General features: G+C 41.2%; 1 protein-coding gene across 4 annotated transcripts in view; it reads left to right on the top strand.

Moving 5' to 3' along the window:
- lingo2 (leucine rich repeat and Ig domain containing 2) overlaps positions 1 to 20,911 on the top strand; it is a 250,011-nt gene that overhangs the window by 51,438 nt on the left and 177,662 nt on the right. For all 4 annotated transcript variants that reach the window (XM_058054395.1, XM_058054378.1, XM_058054387.1 and 1 more), the window contains one exon: positions 15,069 to 15,120. The gene's annotated coding sequence lies outside the window, so the exon portion shown is untranslated. The remainder of the gene's footprint in view (positions 1 to 15,068; positions 15,121 to 20,911) is intronic.

The raw sequence follows: 20,911 nt of genomic DNA, 5'->3' as shown, positions 1-20,911 counted from the left end.
AAAACATATATAATATAATATTATATATTATTACAAATTGTTATTTATGCATATGTAATTTATAACTTACTGTAAGGATAAAAAATAAGTAATAATAATACATATATTGGGGCTGCATGGTGAACGAGTGGTTAGTGCGCAGGCCACACAGCTAGGAAACCCGAGTTCAATTCCACCCTCGGCCATCTCTGTATGGAGTTTGCATGTTCTGTCCAAATTGTCCATAGGTATGAATGTGAGTGTGAATGGTTGTTTGTCTATATGTGCCCTGTGATTGGCTGGCCACCAGTCCAGGGTGTCCCCTGCCTCTCGCCTGAAGACAGCTGGGATAGGCTCCAGCACCCTCATGAGGATAAGAGGTAGAAAATGAATGAATGAATGAATACATTAATACAATTTTTTTGTTGTATAATTTAACTTTATGTGTATTGTGTTAAGTCAAATAAATCATCACATTTTAACATCCAATTCGACTTAAAAACAATTAAAACTGATATGGAATATCAACATTCTAAGATTGTTTAATTCTTTGTTTTTCCCCCCTTTTGATTGAACCTTGATTGTCATATCATAACTCCACATGTAAATTAACAAATGTGTTTCCTTGCCCTATAAAGGTCAATGTAGGAATATTTAGTGTGGTGCCTACTATGAAACATTTTTCTTGGTAAACACCGTCTGTGTGGCCTCTAATATTACAGCTTTGAGCTTTTTAAGGAACCACCCACAAGACTTCAACTTCTGTAATGTGCGATAACAACAGCTATGGATTAAACCATGGTATTGTTTTTTTTTTAATTTTCCAATGTTTAATTATTAATTTGTCATATCACCATTGGTGCTGTTTGCAAAAATGGAAATTGAATTCATCATTAATTCTATTCATCCTTATTCTATTTATTATGTACTCTTTTAGGCTGTGATTTAAATAATATCAATTTAAGTAAATTTGAATATTCATTGATTCATTTTCTTCCGCTTTTCCTCACGAGGGTCGTGGGTGGTGCTGGAGCCTACTCCAGCTGTCTTTGGGCGAGAGGCGGGGTACACCCCGAATGGCCGGCAGCCAATCACAGGGCACATATAGACAAACAACCATTCACACTCACATTCATACCTATGGACAATTTGGAGTTGCCAATTAACCTAGCATGTTTTTGGAATGTGGGAGGAAACCGGAGTACCCGGAGAAAACCCACGCATGCACGGGGAGAACATGCAAACTCCACACAGAGATGGCCGAGGGTGGAATTGAACCCTGGTCTCCTGTGATGTCTGTGCGCTTAACCGCTCGACCGCCGTGCGGTACTAAATTTTAATATTAATCTTTGTATTTGTTTATGTTGAGTCAGTCTTTTTTGAAAAGGATATAATACCATCTGTACAGAGAAAAGGTGGAATTAAATAAGATCGGCTTCTTCCTTCTCCGTTTTGGACGTATTGCATTGTGCAAAATTTTCACTTGTAAGCCACGTTTGAAACACGTAAAGCGTCCCATATCATACTTTCATGACATTGATTGAAATGTAGTGAATCAGGAAATTCTTCAGTTTCCTGAGAATGAACGTGGAGCATCAAGTCGGCAACACATGCAGAGTAATCTGTCCTCTTACAAATGCCTCAAAGGGGCTATTGATCTGTGTGATCAGCACCGTTGTGATCCAGCCTGTGGTCAGAGGTTTTACACGAGCAGGTGAACACTGTGAACATCAAAAGAAGCCACCCGGAGTGCGTACCAACACGCTACAACAATGTTGAGGGTAATGTCGAGCCTATCTAATTATCCGTGCAGCAGAGCAGAAGCTCAATACAGTACATGGCATGTGTTTGACCGGGCCGTGTGTTTGAACCCCACACCTAAGGGTTGAGCAGTCTTTTGAGAGTTTCCTCTGACGTTTATTGCAGGGATGTTTAGTTCAAGTTACCTCAGCTGCGTCATTAGAAATATCAGCTTTGAGCGTAGCTCTGAGTTTTACAGCGTACGCTTAACTAGCATGGGATTGCTTGTTTTTTTAAGACCTTTTTTAGACGCTGCATTGATTTTTGCTGAGGATGGTGCTTTTCATTAATCTCGCCGGGCATTCAAAGGGCGCCTGCAAAGCTTGCAGACATTGGATAAAGTCGCATTCGGCATGTTGGATCCTCTGATGTTTGATCCCAGAGGTCCTCTAATCTTTGCATCATCCTGCTTCCATCGTTAGCTTCCAGCTAAGAAGCGTTTTCAGCCCACCGTGGAGCTCCAGCCTGTTTGGACTTCGACATGTATCTGTGTGGGATGCCTGCGGGTATTTTCATGGAAGTTACTTTAATGGCTAATCAGGGTTTGGGTTTTGAAGAGCGTTCTGTGGTGTATACTGGACATTGCTCCCCCCCATGGTGTGATGTTGGTGCTCTTGACTTTGAAGAGAAGACAGAAGAAATTGACCACTTCAGCACTAATCCAACACTTGAAGTGAATGAAGGTGTGAAACAGTCCTGCGAAGTGGGGGTGGGGGTCCCCGTGTCCTTGTGCCTTGTACTATTTCTAGTAGCTGGTCAAGTCAATCCCATATAAACACTTCTAGCTGCTTATTGGTCAAGCTGTAGGTTCAAGATACAAGGCTGGACATCCGTTCATGCATCCGTTGAGGACCGCAGTCTCAATAGGGAATCTCAGATTTCCCGCTTCCTGGTCACCTCTTTCAGTTTTCAATTCCTTCTCGGGGACACTGAGGCGTCCTCAGGCCATCTGTGAGACATAATCCTTCCTGAGTCTTAGGGACCTCCTCCCGGGTTGGGCATGCCCGGATCACCTCACCTTGGATGCCTCTAGGATTCTCAGTTATCTTTTTGTGTCTGTTTCTGCCGTATGAAGTGTTGAACCGGCCACCCCAAAACAAGCTGATGCAGCAAAAAAAATCCTCTCCAAAACGTATAAAGCGTGCAGAGAGAAGTGGCCAAGGTGACAGGAGGCTTCGTGCTTAGCTTAAGGCCTCCCGTAATCTCTTGGCGCTGATCTTGGCTTCTGGGCTTCATCTACTTCCTGGATTCTCCTCTCAACTTGCCGCAAATAGCGAGGGGCAGATGGAGACAATGAACAGGAGAGGACAATGTGGCGAGCAAAACTGCGAGCCCGAATAAGAAAGAGACAGTTGGTTGTCCTGAAGACAAAAAGAGCCAAATGGTGATATGTTGCCATGAACAGATTGGGGATGAATAGTAGCATGACAGTAGGAAACAAAACCGAGGCAACACTGCAGTGGAGAGATAAGGCTCCTTGTGTGAAGGTATGAGCATAACAAGAAGATGCTCTTTCTCACACTGAACAGGCTTTTCTCGCTTCATTTTTTTTTCTTTATTTATTTGTGAGCAAGGTGGCTAAAAATACCGGCGAGTCGCCGTAATTCTCAGCTTTAGAAAACACCGATCGCCCATCAGCGAGTAAGACATCCAAAGAGTCGCGGCAGCTCCATGCAAATGCTATCCCGTCCCACAAGGGGGAAATGTGTTTTGCTAAATTGCTGGCGGAGCTGCAGGTCGATGTGTGCTAATTATTTATTTATTTAATTTTGCATCTTGCACATCCTGTTGATGTTTAAATTATAAATGAATCTGCCAGATGAAAACACACAATAACTATACAAATAAGCAATGTTCCATCCCGTTGGCCACGTTTATGGCATCACGTCTCCCGCATTTGCATTTGGCGATGAAATTCTCTAAATTCATTACTATTTAATATGTTTACATTGCTCATAGATCTAGTTTCCCGGAGCTCTTGGGGAATGAACATGCATCGTAAGTGAGCGCTGTTTCTCCACCAGAAGGAGATGCCATCAACCAGCCGCTCGGCTCTTTGGGAGTTTTACTGGAGAGAAGCCGTCGTCGCAGTAATAGTGGAAGTGGTAGCCATGAGGGAGATGGGAGTATAAAAGGGTGGAATGGAGCCTTTTGGATGACATGTTTTATTGATTCACGTGTGCGCGGCAGGAGCATTAAGAGCGTGCGTGCATGGCAGCGCTGCCTTCCGCCACCGAGAGGACGTCACTAGCTTCACTTGGGTCAGTGAACACGTCGGGCTCGGCAGTCATAACTTTGGCAGGCACGATAGTGTGAATGTGACACCCTTCTTGTATTACAAGACATGGTAACAGTGTTTTTGGAATGAGCACATGGAGTACACACACGTGTGACCACGCCTAAATTTGCTTTATGAGATCCCTACTGTATAATCGGAATAATTTGGGATATTGATTGATATGAATAATTAATAAGTCGCATAACCTATTATCTTGGGTCAGATATTCTTTTAAAACTAGTTGACTTTGTCAATTCCAAGAGCCCTTGACTGATAGGGGCCCTCAAAATAAATAAATAAATAATTGGTATCTGGTTTAACTTATCTGCATGACACTTTGGTCCTGGCAATGTGTTTGTTTGTTTTTTTTTTCCATGTGGCGGCAGCCCTGCGTACAGTAGAACCTATATGCTCAACTCAAACCAAAACGTACTCTAACCAAAAAAATGTTCCCATAAGAAATAAGAACACCTTTTGATAGTTTTACGATTCTAGTTTTTACACATACAAAAACATTTGAAATGCATACAAATGATGAAGGGTTCCGGAAGAGATAAGTGACTTTAGCCTTGATTGAATTGACTTAATTGTTGATAAACACAGCTAAGAGGCAGCAAGATCCACACAGACATCACGTTTGTTTTTGTTTTTTTCATTTCAGTCGTGCTTCTGGCCTTCTTTGTCAAAATGCTAGCACTTAACTTTCTCCAGAAACTTAATTTACACAGCCGTGATCAATAAAAGCAGCGACTTGTGGTGAAACTGTATTAGCTAGCAAAGAACTACAGAGTCAACTGCTGATGACATCATAGACAGCTGGGCTACAATGACTTCCAGTTCCGGTTTCCATTCTAAAAGCAGGTTGCAAGAACGTCTTGTGATAAAACTACGTTAGGGACACATTGGGATGCACGCAGTGTATTCATCATCTGATAAGATGTTGTATGCTAACCGGGAAAGGTACAAAGTACACGAACCAAGGCAAAAACTGTACATATATTTTGACGTAAACCAAAATATAGGTTATAATCAGGTATACACTAACCAAGGTTTCACTGTAAAAAAAAAAAAAAAAAAAAAAAGATTTGATTTTGCCGTTGCGCATCGCACCACACAGGAACATGTTTTATCCAATATATATAGTATATGATATATGAGTATATGAGTATATACTAGTATATAGTATATGATCATAGTATATGACCCAATTCCCAATTGGTGGATGAAAATGTTGACTGGTCAATCACATAACAATGGCGTAACCTTGAGCCAATTGAGTCGTCTTGGTAGAATATGATTCAAAATCGATGGACTTGTTTTTCTGACATGTTGGACTTGAATTTTTGCCTCTCATTCAAGGTTCGCCACAGTGAGGCAATCACTTGAATGGTTTTGTCTTAGTAGCAACCCTCATGACTTGTTAGGTATGTACTGTTAGGCATAATCTAGTCTCAGCTTTAACAATCCGTCTTATTCCTTGTCCATATTGGGTTACCAATAATAATTTCATTCGATGATGCAATTCAAAGCGCAAAATGTGTTTACATGTGTTACTTCCAGAAGATTCCTTTTGGATTCCTGCATCCGATCTAATGACTTTAGAAGCCTCCCCGCCTCCGCTCACATGTTACCATGCAAAATCTGACCTGAAACTGCGTTTGTCAGGTTGTTAGTGTGCTTTATTCATGAGTTACGAGGAGTTGGGGTTGGTTTTTTTTTTTTTATGCTGATTATGCAAAACACACACTCGTGTCGGCAGGAAGTGTTGTGTGTGTGTGTGGGAGGGTGTCAAGTGAGTTACAAAGCCTAATTAAGGTTGTGTATCACTGCAAATGAAGTCAGTGTTCTCCACCTGTCTTCATATGCTACATTATGTCTTTATTTTGGCTATTACGGTAAAAATATAGGTCTCCCATTATTTTTGGTCTGTATTTAGACTGTTTCAGGCCATTCAAACTATATTTTCGGATAACCAATATGTAAAGGCAATGAGAGGTAGAACACAACCTTGCATGAAATTTCCAGGTCAAATAATACGATGGTGGACTATGCTCATTGATCTTTGTGGCTTAATAAAACTGCATGGTCCTGTGAGAAGAAGAGGAAGATGTGGTTATGTGTGTCTGGGAGAATTGTCTCCACTGGAGTAAGGACACAAGTTTGAGGAAGGCATTAATGAATAAAAGATGCTTGCTCAGCAGCATTAACCAGAAAGGAGGAAGACGGGACCTAACTTTAAAAGCACAGCACTCTCATAATGCATGCTCCATCACTCATTAGAACACTATTGACTCGCGAACCGCATCCTCTGGAATTACACCCATTCGGAAGAAGAATCTAACAATAATGGCTCATTATTTCTTCCCTTTGTCTCACACTGTGATCGTTTTCACTCGTCACGTTCTCTCAAGCAGCCACGCCTTGTGAATTACCTCCAAATGTCCTTGCTGCCCTCAAAGCCCGTTTTAGCGACTAATTTGTGACTTTTTTGTACTTAAAAAAAGGAAAAATCACTCAAATAAACAAACATGGTCGGTGTGCAATAATGAAGTGCTGGATAAGCGGTATAAAAAAATGGATGGATGGATGGTAGAATCAAGTTAGAGCATGATTAACATTCATTTCCATTATATTTGATCTGTTTTACCTCACATTTTTCTAGGTGATAACCTTCTCTGATCATAATCACTGTGGTTGTAAGATTGTATAAGAGGGGAGGAGGCTTCCACATAGCCACCACGGGCAGAATGGGACCTACGACCTCCAACATTTCAAACCACTGTGCTTGCACCCCATTACGACTGATAACGACCATTTAATGGGCTGATAAAATAAGATCTGCTGGTGGCGAAGACATTCCTGGGTGTGAATTCTCGGGCTGCGGCGCTCTCCAAGCCCGGGGTGTTGCTTTCTCATCAGCTTCCTGGCAGGGAACATCCATTTCCCCCGCAACCCTTTTCACTGCTACGACCTTCACATCTGTCAGGGCCTCCTCGAGTCACTTTCACGTCTCGTGCACTGCTATATCACGGCACTCGTGGACGTTGCAGGTAGCCTCTGCCGCAATCTCTGTGACAAAGAAGCTCAATTATGTTTATATCACATTGTTGGGAGCTATGCAGGTCAGTCATAGCAAGACTACATCTGACAAAAGAGTATCAACAGCGCCGTAGAGAGATTAGCACTGATGTATAGTCTGAAGGTACTTCCATTTTCGGTGGGAGTGACCGGGATGGAAAGGATTAGAAACAAACAGATCAGAGAAACAGCCCACGCTTGACATCTGGGAGACAAGGTCATAGAGGTCAGATTGAGATGGTTTGGCCATATTAAACGGAGGGATGGTGATGATATTGGTAGAAGAATGATGGCGATGAGGTTGCCAGGGAGGAGAAGAATAAGACCAAAGAGGAGTTTGGAGATTGGAGTGGCTGAGGAAGATGAAAAGAGAACGCGTGATGCACTATGGCGACCATTTATAGGACAAGCCTAAACTAAACAAAATTTAATTGTGCTTTACTATCATGTATTTATTCATTATCATTATTTATTATTAGATCAAATGGCGTGTACATCTGACAAGAGTATCAACAGCACCGTAGTGAGATTAGCGCTGATGTATAGTCTGTAGATGGCCACTCTGACCAACAAACAGGACACAGAGCTGGAAGTGGCAGAGCTGAAGGTACTTCCATTTCCGGTGGGAGTGACCGGGATGGAAAGGATTAGAAACAAACAGATCAAAGAATCAGCCCATGCTTGACATCTGGGAGACAAGGTCATAGAGGTCAGATTGAGATGGTTTGGCCATGTTATACGAAGGGATGGTGATGATATTGGTCGAAGAATGATGGCGATGAGGCTGCCAGGGAGGAGAAGAATAAGACCAAAGTGGAGGTTGGAGTGTCTGAAGAAGATGGAAAGAGAACGTGTGATGCACTATGGCGACCATTTATAGGACAAGCCTAAACTAAACAAAATGTAATTATGCTTTACTATCATGTATTTATTCATTATCATTATTTATTTATTATTAGAGCAAATGACGTGTACATCTGACAAACGAGTATCAACAGCGCTGTAGTGAGATTAGCGCTGATGTATAGTCTGTAGACGACCGCTCTGACCAACAAACAGGACGCAGAGCTGGAAGTGGCATGGCTGAAGGTACTTCCATTTCCAGTGGGAGTGACCGGGATGGAAAGGATTAGAAACAAACAAATCAGAAAAACATGCTTAGACGTCTGGGAGACAAGGTCATTGAGGTCAGATTGAGATGGTTTGGCCATATTAGACGAGTTTGGAGGTTGGAGTGGCTGAGGAAGATGGAAAGAGAACGCGTGATGCGCTATGGCGACCATTTATAGGACAAGCTTAAACTAAACAAAGTTTCATTATGCTTTACTATCATGTATTTATTCATTATCATTATTATTAGAGCAAATGACGTGTTTTCTACAAGAAAGGCGAATGCGGAAGTCACGGCTCCCGCTAATGCTTGAAAACCCTCTTCTCCCATTAGTCTCCTGTTTGGGAACACTTGGCCTTCCCAATAAAGTACATAATGGGTTTGTGTGCACTTTCTGCACACAATGCAAATTAATTCTTGTTTGCCCAAAAGGCTCATTATGTACACATTTCTCCCCCAAAGACTGAATGGACCGGAGAGGTCACAAGATTAATGAAACACTCACTGATATCTTTAATTGCTTCTCAGTGTCAAATGAATTGTTGTGCTCCTCTGAATTGGTTTTTGTTTTGCCATTGTGAACTATCCCACAGCTTCTTTTTTTTAATATTTTATCGTATTTACCCGTCGTTTGCGCTAAAGTTGCACAAATCTCATTAAAGTGAAAGAGCGGCACAAAAGCAGTCATTTACAGTGTGTCTGTAGCAACACGTCGTTATTTTCATTAGACTGTACGCCCGGATGGCTGCAGATCTTCCAGGCGTTGTTATTGCAATGTCACTATATTAGCATTTCAATTCAGCCTTCCCGCAGACATTAACTTGGTTAATATATAAGCTCAATGATTTTCTATCACGCTGCGTCCACCGGAGAGACACTTCTACGCAAATATTCCACTTTCTTTATTTCTTGCTCCATTTGCTAGCACCTCAATCAGGAAGTAATTGTGCTGCGGACCGCTGAGGCAGAAAGCAAACACTTGGTTTTTCAGCTTCTACATGTGGCTAGCTGGAGAACTTCGGTAAATTATTCACATTCACAAATGATTTTTTTTGTGCTTTTGTGATTCATTAAATGGTAATAACTGAATTCATGAGGTTTTATTCCTTCCATACCAGAAACATCCACCCATCCATCCATTCGATGTGGCGTTTAATCCTCATTAGGGAACTTTGGGGTACACCCTGGACTTGTCACGAGCCAATCACAGGGCACATATAGACAAACAACCATTCAGATTCATACCAATGGACACTCCAATAAACCTAACATGTGTTTGGAATGTGGGAGGATGCTAGAGTACCTGGAAAAAACGTACACACGCAAGCAGAACATGCAAACTCCACACAGTTGGAGATTCAAACGCAGATCTTCCATTTACTTCATAAGAGCCTGCAATAATAGCCTGTTGTTTTGGCAGTCAAATCTAATGCTGGGGCGGCACGGCGGTCGAGTGGTTAGCGCGCAGACCTCACATCTAGGAGGACCAGGGTTCCGATTCCACCCTCGGCCATCTCTGTGTGGAGTTTGCATGTTCTCCCCGTGCATGCGTGGGTTTTCTCCGGGTACTCCTGTTTCCTGTAGAAAATGAATGAATTAAATCTGATGCTTGTGTACATTAAAAATGCTGACACCCAGTGACCTATATAGAAGACTACATATCATCACGTATTTGAATGCGTCTTCTGAATAGTGTTTTTTTTTTTTTTTTTGTCCTTCTGTCACAAAAACCCGTACTTGTGCTTATGTTTAAAGTGGCCTATAGTTGTCAGACAGTAAAAGCTGAGCCATTTTTATTCCATTTCTCTTCATGGTTCCACTGGGTTGAGTCTTAAGAATTGGTGAGGTGTACTGAACTGGAAATTCCACCACTGTTCCCTTAATAAATATGCTGTCTTGTACCAGCTCAGTTTCCAGCATGAGGCTGCACACCTCTCTCCAGAAGCGTCTCACACTCCTCTCTGCTGTGATTTAAAAAAAAAAAATCTCACTTTAATCACACATTCACTGTTTGTGCTCTAAAAAAATCCTTTTTAGTGTGGCCTACATATTGTCTTTTTTCAACTTCCCAAAAACTGCGCGCTGCAAAGCTCCCAGTGGGGAATGTGACGCTGTTTACAAGACTGCTCCAGATATTTTATTGAAGCACTATTATTGCAATCAGGCTTTGTCCCCATGTTGGAGCATCGGCACCTATTTCCATGCAAGAATAGAACCAGTCCAGCTGCCCCTGCATCGGCTTTAGTGCCAACATGAGCTATGGACTCTCTTATGGTGTTGAGCTCATTTAAGTAAGTCGTAAAGAAACCCCTTAATTGTTTGGAATTTTGCCCCACCCCCCAAAAAATGACCTTTGACTGCAGATGAGATCCTATCCTTTGTGTTACATTCACCTTTCGGTCGGGTCTGGAACCAATTAACTGCAGTAAACAAGGGATGACTGTACGCTTTCTAAATGACAGTCATTGAATGACCTACAAAAAAATGGATGAAAGGTTTTCCCGCCCGGAGGTGCATTACATGTTTCACGGCTTTGCCATTTTCTCGCTCGCTGTCAAACAGTCTGTAAACGACATTGAAATAACTGCGCAGCATTGCACAAAAAGTGTGTATCTGCGCCTCTGCATTGTGTCGTTACGCTCAGACGACGAGGTCGTTTGATGTTTGCGCCTGCGAGGCTCCGCCATTCTGATCAAACTGTGTCGTATTGTCTCGTCGCTAAATGTTTGGCGCGATGAAGACAATAGACATGTGAACGGAGTCTCGCCTGCTTCCAAAGCCAACGGCGCTTTGAGTGTCCCGTGAGGGCTGCGGGCGCTCGCTCGCACGGCAACACACAGCCTTTCAGGCCCGTCAATTATTGAGGCTGCCGTTCGCCTTCAGGGACCTCAGGAGAAATCAGCATGATGAATGCAATCAGAAGGCAGTGGGAAAAAATACAGGCATGAATGGCAATTTTTCACTGTGCTATTTCTGCATTTGACTTTTGGGGATAAAAAGTGATTTGAATGGAACTTATAGAAAACTGTCCCTGTCCCTGAATGCATCGGTCCACAATGGAGCCCCATTTTGGAGGACTCCATTTTATTATGAATTAGCATGAATGATTCAGCAGCGATAACTAGTTCAACACACAGTGAAACAAGAGCAGTGTTTTTGTCTCTCATTGAACTTTTATAAGCCGGCTAACGGATGAGACTTTGATGCACCGCATAGATTCTGCCGAGACACGAAATAACCCTGCAGAGTCAAGTTTTTGGGATAGCCCCTCAGTGGCTTCCCTACGCTGGAGCTGCAATTCACAAAAAGTAGCATCGTTTAAAGTTTGCAAACATTGTGTGATGAAGAGGAAGTGCCAAATTCCAAGGTTAGTTAGATTAGAATGTGGACTCTTTAAGTTTCAAGGTTCTTTAAATCACATTAGAGACCACATGAAGTCTCAAGGGAACTTTGCACTTAATCATGGACTGAATTCACCTTTATTGTGACATAAATAAATAATAATAACACATTTTGGCCATTATTGTTGGGAACTAGTTGTTTACCTTGATGTGATCTGTTCTTTCCCTGAAGGATTACAGTAGTTGGACTTTTGGCCAATGAAAAGCTTAAAGGACTAATCGGCATCCTCTATTGTGATGGGGCGTGGCTTAGATGAGTTAGCGATGGCGCCTTATTGTACTACGACCAGCCATCGCTCATTCATAACGATATAGGATTCAATGTTAAAATATGGAATCCATTCATTTTATGTACCGCTTATCCTCACAAGAGTCGCAGGCATGCTGGAGCCTATCCCAGCCGTCTTCGGGTGAGAGGCAAGGTACACCCTGGACTGGTCGCCAGCCAATCACAGGGCACATATCGACAGTACTTTTTGTAATTCAAGCATAGAAAACCTCAAAGCTTTTTACTTCTCACTTAAATAAAACACTTCTCACTTCTGCACAAACTTTTTTCACTCGACCATGCCGGATATGCCATGCTTGACTTCATGCAGTGTTAAAGTAATATAATTTAAGCCGGTGTCTCAATGTTTTGTGTCATTACTGCCACCTGGTGACCAGAATACTCCATAACACTTGTATTTCATTATGTTTTGACGAGGACTGTCAAAATGACTCACGCATCCTGTTTGAGGAAGCAGCAGTCACCAGGGAGCAACGAGCGAGAGCAAATATTGAGCAGATATTGACACACAAAGGGGTATTTTGATTGGTAAAAAAATAATAATAATAATCGTAGTACACTTGCCATAGACAATCGAGAAGGTACTGAAGTACTGCTGGTATTTTTTTTTACTGTCATTTATACAGTAGTACCTTGGCATACTAGTGTATGAGCTGCTAGTTAATTGCAGAGGTAAAGTACCTTCGATACATCTATCTTCTGCAGCGTATGAGAATGTCAGAAGGTGCGTTCAAGCAGACTGGGACATTTCGCTGCTGTAATTAAACATTGAAAAACTGGGGGATTTCGCTCTTTTGCTCGGTGTGTCGCATCGCTTAGCTATTCCTCTTCCTCCAGTGGTAATGATACTTGCTTGCTGGCTTGTTATTTTTGGTGGTATTTAGTTTTATTTAATTTATATTATTTTATTAATTTTCATTTATTCATTTATAAAGACGCGATATTACATCAACACATATGGTAGCTCTCAAATTGTTACTATTTGTTGTTTTTTATCTTTTTGGCATTTTTTTTCCCAAAACAGTGGTTGATGTTGTCTGCACATGATGGATTGGTTATGCATTTGACTTTATTAATCTCATGGAAAAACAGGAAGAACTGTTTGTTGTTTTCCATTTCCAGTAAAAGAGGTAAAAATATGCCTATATTAAAAAAATAGTAAAATAAACTGGCAACTGGGCTTTTTCATTTTTGTATTCGATCTAATTGGATTGGTTACCTAATGTTGGCAGCGGTAGACGTGTGGTAGAACAATACCGTTTGAATAATCACGTAAATAAATGACCACATTTCTCACAGCAGGGTTTGTTGGTAATAAAACGTGACAACGTGCAAGCACGCCTTCCTTTTAATGAGAACACCAGCCGACATCATAAACTCACATTATGCCCCGGACACCGGGAATTAATGAAGACACACAACCTAAGCACCTTTCACCTTATATATCGGGTCGGTGTTACGGCTTGTTTGACTATAATCCAGACGCATCAGGCCCCTCCCCCACATGCCAGCAGTGCCATACATTTGAGTGGAATTGGCTATGGGCTGCTTTAAAATAGGACCCAGGGTGTGTGGGCGTGGAGGCATGTATAGCAGGATGGAGCTGTGGGTTAATTTAGCTGTTCTCAGCAGGTTGTCTTTAGGGAGCTGCTAATGTGGGCGGTGTGTGTGTGTGTGGATCCACTTTGCCACCGTGTTTCCTTTTCTAGCCAGCATCCTCACTGCTGACCTTGGCATCCTTAATTTCTCCCAATAGTGTCCCTCACCTTCTTTTTCCTCTCCCTGCAAAGGGAGATGCTAACGTCTCCTGCTCGCTCCTCCTTTTTGAAGGAGATCCAGGTGCCCATGTTTTTCAGAGAAGGCCTACAATAATCCCTTTCCACTTTTCACTTGGATTTTCGCAGCATCACTTCATAACCGATTAGAAAAAAAATTATTTATGAGTTAATAAAACGTGCTATTTTCAGGTTGAATATAACCTATTAGTAGTAAATAATAGCATATTTTAACTAAAATACAAATATAAGATATGCAGAAGACGTTGTGATGACATGTACTATTCCAAACTGGCCACTAGGTGTCAGTAATGTTACTGTGATGATCTGTGATACACAACCTTCAGTATTGATCGACAAAAGGCTTTCATTACTATTAATATTACTTATTACTATTATTATTATTATTATTACAGGGGCTACACGGCAGTCGAGTGGTTAGCACGCAGACCTCACAGCTAGGAGACCAGGGTTCAATTCTACTCTCTGTGTGGAGTTTGCATGTTCTCCCTGTGCATGCGTGGGTTTTCTCCGGGTACTCCGGTTTCCTCCCACATTCCAAAAACATGCTCGGTTAATTGGCCACTCCAAATTGTCCATAGGTATGAATGTGAGTGTGAATGGTTGTTTGTCTATATGTGCCCTGTGATTGGCTGGCCACCAGTCCAGGGTGTACCCCGCCTCTCGCCTGAAGACAGCTGGGATAGGCTCCAGCACGCCCAGCATGAATGAATGAATGAATGAATGAGTAATGTCAGTGCAAAGGTGACTATAGGGGTGTTATTTCATGTCTAGAGGGCTCTAGTTATTAAAAAAATGTATACAAGTTATAAAAAGCTCAACTCTATGAAGAAATTTCATTTATAAATAATTAATTAATTAATGAGTGATTTTTCTATCACGCCCCCCTCCCCCACCCCCGCCTCCACTACACTGTGGGGGACCCGCCTCTCTATTTTGAGAAGAAAAGAGTACTGACAAAAAGCTAAATATTAAACTATGTACAGGAAGACAACAGGCCGCCATTCATTGATATTTCTATTGATGCCGTTTCAGCTACTAGGGGGTTCCTTTGCATGGTATTTGGGCATTGCTATGGTATGCTGTGATGCATTAACCAGTGTTTTATCGCAGCTTGCAGCCAGGCGGGTGATTAATTCTGCTCTTTCATAAACAAGACATACATTTCTATAACGCGGTGCCGTCTCTCAAGCGAGGATCAATGATGTTCATTCATGTTGTCATGTGACATGACATGGCGCACAGTGAGAGGCTGATGCAGGCTTCCTGTACGCTGACACACAAAGCGTTGATATTGCATGTGCTGATGGAAATGTCTCTTTTTTTTGTGTTTCAGATTCCATCTGTTTGGGCAGCCATATTCACATCGCTGCTTCTCCACCACGAAGGTAAGTGTATAGTTGAATAAAACGTGTTCTCTGCAGGGGTAACAGCGTGCATCATTGGTTAGAGATTTTGGTAACCGCTTGCAGGCCGTGACTATTGGCGCTGAATAGACTCAGAGGTCAAGGAGCAGGTGCTTGAAAAAGAGGCTATGGAGTGAAGATAGTGGAGATAGTATACTATAGTTAGTCTATTTTTCATCTACGAGGAGAGTAGCATGGTGCTGGCACACGCACATACCCTGATTCCCTGTGAAAGATGGCTCTTATGTATTTAAATGCACCTGCAGGTACGCCGACGATGGCGGCTCACTCTGTGGGTGGCTCTTCAAAATAGGCCAACAGAACACGCTGTTCTTCTCACATTCATCTTATTTGAATCTGCCCACAGTCGCTGCAGATTAGAGCGCCGCTCGCAAGTCAGGCTTTTAAAGAGATGCGGGATAAAGAATTAATGAATGTTAGACTTTTGGCTTGCCAGCGTTACTGTACGTGACTCCACACTGCTGCCATAATAATCACAACATCTCCTTGATGATGATGCACGGATTAGCATCTTTAATGCTGCTGTTCTTATACACAAGTACATTAAGTCATATGTTTGTGAAATGCATTATGTATGCTGGTGGCCATTGGCTGGTGGAAGGGTATTAATATTGATATGAGGGGTGTTTAGTCTTGGTAATTTATGGCTTTGAGTTTGTTGTTATTGTTGCTGCAGAAAATGCTTTAATGAAGCCACGGATTCACCAAAAACCTTTGAAATTAAATATGCAATCAAACTGAAATGCTAACTGCTTTTGACCCAAATGCTTAAATAGTCAAATAATATTCCGAGCAAAAAATATTACATTTGTAAATCTGTGTATAAAAATGTTATTTGCATCTTGTTTGCAGATTATTCAGAACATAACTTACATTGAAAAGGGAATATTATCAATTTCAAATTAGCTTCAATGAAAAGGTAGCCAATATTGCACTTATTTTCTATGATATGATATGCCATACAACCGCACGGTGGACGAGTGGTTAGCCACACAGCACGGAGACCTGAGTTCAATTCCACTCTTGGCCATCTCTGTGTGGAGTTTGCATGTTCTCCAGGTACTCCGGTTTCCTCCCACATTCCAAAAACATGCTAGGTTAATTGGCCACTCCAAATTGTCCATAGGTATGAATGTGAGTGTGAATGGTTGTTTGTCTATATGTGCCCTGTGATTGGCTGGCCACCAGTCCAGGGTGTACCCCGCCTCTCGACTGAAGACAGCTGGGATAGGCTCCAGCACCCTTGTGAGGATAAGTGGTAGAAAATGAATGAATGAATGAATGAATAGTAATAATAAATGTTTATGAATAAAATTACTTTAAGCATAAATTGTAATATCAAGAGAAAAGTATTTTGTCAACGTGCCAACAAAAGGCAAACATTTCCCAACAAATAAAGATTTTAGTCCAATAAAGTGGTGACATTTAAACAAAAATCTTGTAGTTTTGCCAGACTGATGGTGTAATATTTTGAGTGAGACAACTGACATTTTACAAAAATAAAGTTGGAATATTATGAAAAAAAATTATCCCCAAATAAGCTAAATAATATGTAAAAATGTTATATAATAATATTATTATTATTACACAAGATCTTTTTATGTTTTACAAAATTTTGTTGTTTGTCTATATGTGCCCTGTGATTGGCTGGTGACCAGTCCAGGGTATATCCCGCCTCTGGGATAGGCTCCAGCATCCCTTGCGACCCTCGTGAGGATAAGCGGTAGAAAATGAATGAATGTATTATATCACACATATATACATATTTACATATACACACATAAACATATTTTTTAAATGTTATATTTCACAGCACTATATGTTCCTCAGCCTCCATAGGTCTGATGACGCCGCCTTCAGCTCAGTGCTTGGCCCGATAATTGGGTCCTGGGGACACAATTCCAGAACCTTTTTAGCCATGTCCCTTTCTTGTCATCATACCTCATATAAACCGACTACCGGGCTCTTGAAGAGAACCCATTCTGTTCCGGTGCAGCCGGTTATCTGAACCGCAATGTTAATTATCACTTTCTGCGGTTATAGAACACGTGCCAGAGGTGTTTGATACATTTTTTAGCAGTGACAGCCAATGGAATCAATCAAAAAAAAAAAGATGGTGGATATGCTGCCTGGGGTTTATGAGCAGCTTGTAAAAGCTGATGGCTGTGGGGAGAACGCCCAGAAAGGGTGCAGCACCAGCCTGCACTTCCTGATGCAAGGATGACTTGGATGACTGTAAAAAGAAAAAAAAAAGTAACTCATTTCTACAATAAATTCTCCAGCCTTCTAAGACATCTCATATGGCAAAGAGGACAGAAACACAACACTCTTGCACTTTTACAAGACATAACACTTTTGCTGCCTTTGTGCTGTCAACACACTCAGGTGGAATGAATTTGAGGGAAAAACAGCAGCGTAAACAAGAGCATGAGCATCTTCTCTTCAAGGTTTTCCAGAAAAGTCACCCCCACCTCCACAGCAGACAGTCAGAAAGAATACTGGGGTTATTTGGTAGTTTATACATGTCTCACATCACAATTATGTAGTGATGGAGATTTTTTTAAACATATTCAGGGCTCTACATTAAAAACAAAAGTTAAAACAAAAATCCTTAAGGTGAGAACTACTTGCCCGAACTTGCCCCATGTAAAATGAAATGAAAATGTTTAATATATTTAGCATCAATATATGCTGATAATTCATCAGATAATAGTACTGGCGCATTGTATTTGGAGGAATGTCTGAAAAATTGTGGAGATGTATGTTAACATGGCATTCCATACTACCTTACACATGGTAGTCGTAGTAAGCAGTGATATTTATAAGTTGTGCACCACATTGAAACATTATTGAATAGACACATTTGTGTACTAGTAAAGTGTTTTTAATTCAGAAAAAAATGCTCAATGGTCAAACAATAATTTGTGAAGCAAAAGGTGAGAAAAATACACAGAGAAATGGAAGCGCTAGATTTTGTAGCTTGTGCAAAATCAGCACTTGGTATTGGATCTAATGGGTGGTGTTTCATTGTGACCACTTCAAATTGTCACAGCAATGTGATTCACTCACCTGTGCCATCATTTGATTGGCTGATGCTAATAAGATACTTGTTTAGGAGGCACTGGTTCATCACTTTTTGCTGTTTTCCTTCACAAGTTGTTGAAGAACGGAGATAGATAGATGTTTTCGTAGTCAAACGATCGCCGATTGGTTGATCTCAAACAAGAACGGGTGTGGGTAAAACACGGACTGCCGACCGCGGTCTAAATAAACGATTCTGATTGGTCCATTTCAAGATTTGCAAGGATTGGTTTGCAAATTACCACCGGAATTACGCAGTCCGTGTTTTTTTTACCAACACCCAACAAGAACCGCTTTAAAAAAAAACTCTTCGCAGTAGTGAATGCAATTGCCCGACGGGAATATCACTGATTGGATTTACTTGCCCGAATTTTGTTTTAACTTGCCCCAGGCCATCGGTACATTGTTATTGTCAAGCCCTGATATTTACATCATGTTACATTTAACAGGTGGGCCTCTGAGTGCAACGCAACGGGTTTGACACCCCTGCTCCAACGTCAGCCGACTGACTGGTCACTGTGTCTTTTTGGTTTGTCAGTAGCGTAGATGGCAAGTAATGGACACGGCCATAAAAATGTCTTTTTTGACACATGGCTCCCTTCTCCTTCTCCGTTGTTCACTTGCAACACAATCTCAGTTGTGAGTGTTGTATGCTTTCAATTGAATGATGCTCACATGTTTGCTTCCGTCTCGTCATGATTATAAGCATGTGATAGTTCCGTTAATGCCGTTATAAAGGAAGAGGAAGTGCATTAAGAGGCAGTTAGAGCCGCTGACGACAGTTCCCAGCAGTAAGTTAGGAGTGAATGTGCAAGGAGAAGCGATCAATGCCATTGATCCGATGCTGCAGAATTAGGGCTCGTGTTCCCTTTTTTTTCCCCTTCTTTACACGTAGAAAGTCTCTCATCCTCGCCGACGATGTCTGCCTTCACGCAGAGTGACAAGGTGACAAAGTATAAGAGAAGTTCCATCGGCTTGGAGCACATTGTGACAGACAGCGAATGGAAACAGAACGTGCACTCGAATGTAGCACGTTGTTGCTGCTGTATACCTTTAATGGTTGGAATGGGAAATGCATCGGACGTCCTTAGTAATTTAGCATACGTTCATCAGCGAATCCTTCAGAGATCTCCCCATCCTTCCCGCCCTTCTGTCACCCCTCCCTCCCGTCACTTGATGTCTCTTCCCTGTTGCATGTGTGTCAGTTGTTGTTGCCTCGGAAATAAGCAAAGTTTGACAGCAAGGACGGGGAAGTGCGGCACTTGACTGACAAGCGACGTTCCAGCAGAGAGGCAGGAAGATGATCTGAAGGAATCATTTTGATACTTTTAAAGATTCTGTTGCGGGGCGCCTGCATCGCTCAGTGGGTGCGGTGGCTGTCTCGCAACAGGAAGTTGATAATCTTCACTCGCTAAATGTACTGCAAAAAAGGGTAGTAAGGATAATTCATAATGCCGCCTACAGAGAACATACTAACTGCTTATTTCTAAAATCACAAATACTTCAACTTGCTGATATAGTTCATCTTTAAACAGCTAAAATAATACATAAGGCTAAAAATAACCAATTAGCTAAAACTGTCATCCAATACTTCTCTACAAGAGAGGAGAAATATGATCTCAGGGAAGAAGTACATTTGAAACACTTCTATGCTAGGACTACGTTATGCTAGCCATAGCATTTCAGTATGTGGAATTAAACTATGGAATGGATTGAGTAAGGAAATCAAACAATGCACAACGATGAGCCAATTCAAGAAACGATACAAGCAGTTGATGTTTGCTAAATACAAGGATGAAGAGTCTTGAACCAGTCATGATGTGCTATACATATCACTATATTGACACGCACTATGGTACCCATTATGGCATTGGATGCTCATATCACCTCCTACTTTGGTACATGAAAAATTAAAATTAAAATTAAAATTAAAATTAAAATTAAAATTAAAATTAAAATTAAAATTAAAATTAAAATTAAAATTAAAATTAAAATTAAAATTAAAATTAAAATTAAAATTAAAATTAAAATTAAAATTAAAATTAAAATTAAAATTAAAATTAAAATTAAAATTAAATTTTGGAAAGCAGGAAGTGAACAAATGTAATAGTTACTGATTGTAAAAGTACCAGATGGAGGGGTAGGATTTAATAAGCTTTGCTTCTTCCTACTCCTTTTGGACATGTGGAACTGTGAACTGATTATGTGATGCATTCAATTGTAATCTGATGCATGTTCAAATGAAATAAAACCATTACCATTACCATAATTCAACAAGATGATTCAAAAGATGGTAAAAGTCTGAACACAATCCGTTGTAGCATTCGTCTTAATGGAAAAAACGGCTTTCCTCTGACCTCCTCCTTGCTCGTTGAGCCCACCCAGTGTCTACACCCACCACTTGATGGAAGCCAGCTTTAAAAACAAAGAAAAACAGGCTTTACTACGCATCTTAAAATAAAGCTTGGTGGTCTACAAACTCGGAAGATAGGAGTTTGATGGTTTTTCCTGGAATTTGAGGCCCAACTATCCTGAATATGGTGGCTGCTGACATTGTTACCAGTGCGAATGTCCTGAATCTGTCTTTGATTTATTCGATAAACAATGCTAAGGTTGACTCAAATTGCGACAAAGACTCCGAATCAAGTGTCATTCTTTGCCGGCCTTCCTG

The sequence above is a fragment of the Doryrhamphus excisus genome, chromosome 2 (genome assembly GCF_030265055.1).
Source record: "Doryrhamphus excisus isolate RoL2022-K1 chromosome 2, RoL_Dexc_1.0, whole genome shotgun sequence".
Taxonomy (NCBI): domain Eukaryota; kingdom Metazoa; phylum Chordata; class Actinopteri; order Syngnathiformes; family Syngnathidae; genus Doryrhamphus; species Doryrhamphus excisus.
This window is presented reverse-complemented; position numbering and strand designations above follow the sequence as displayed.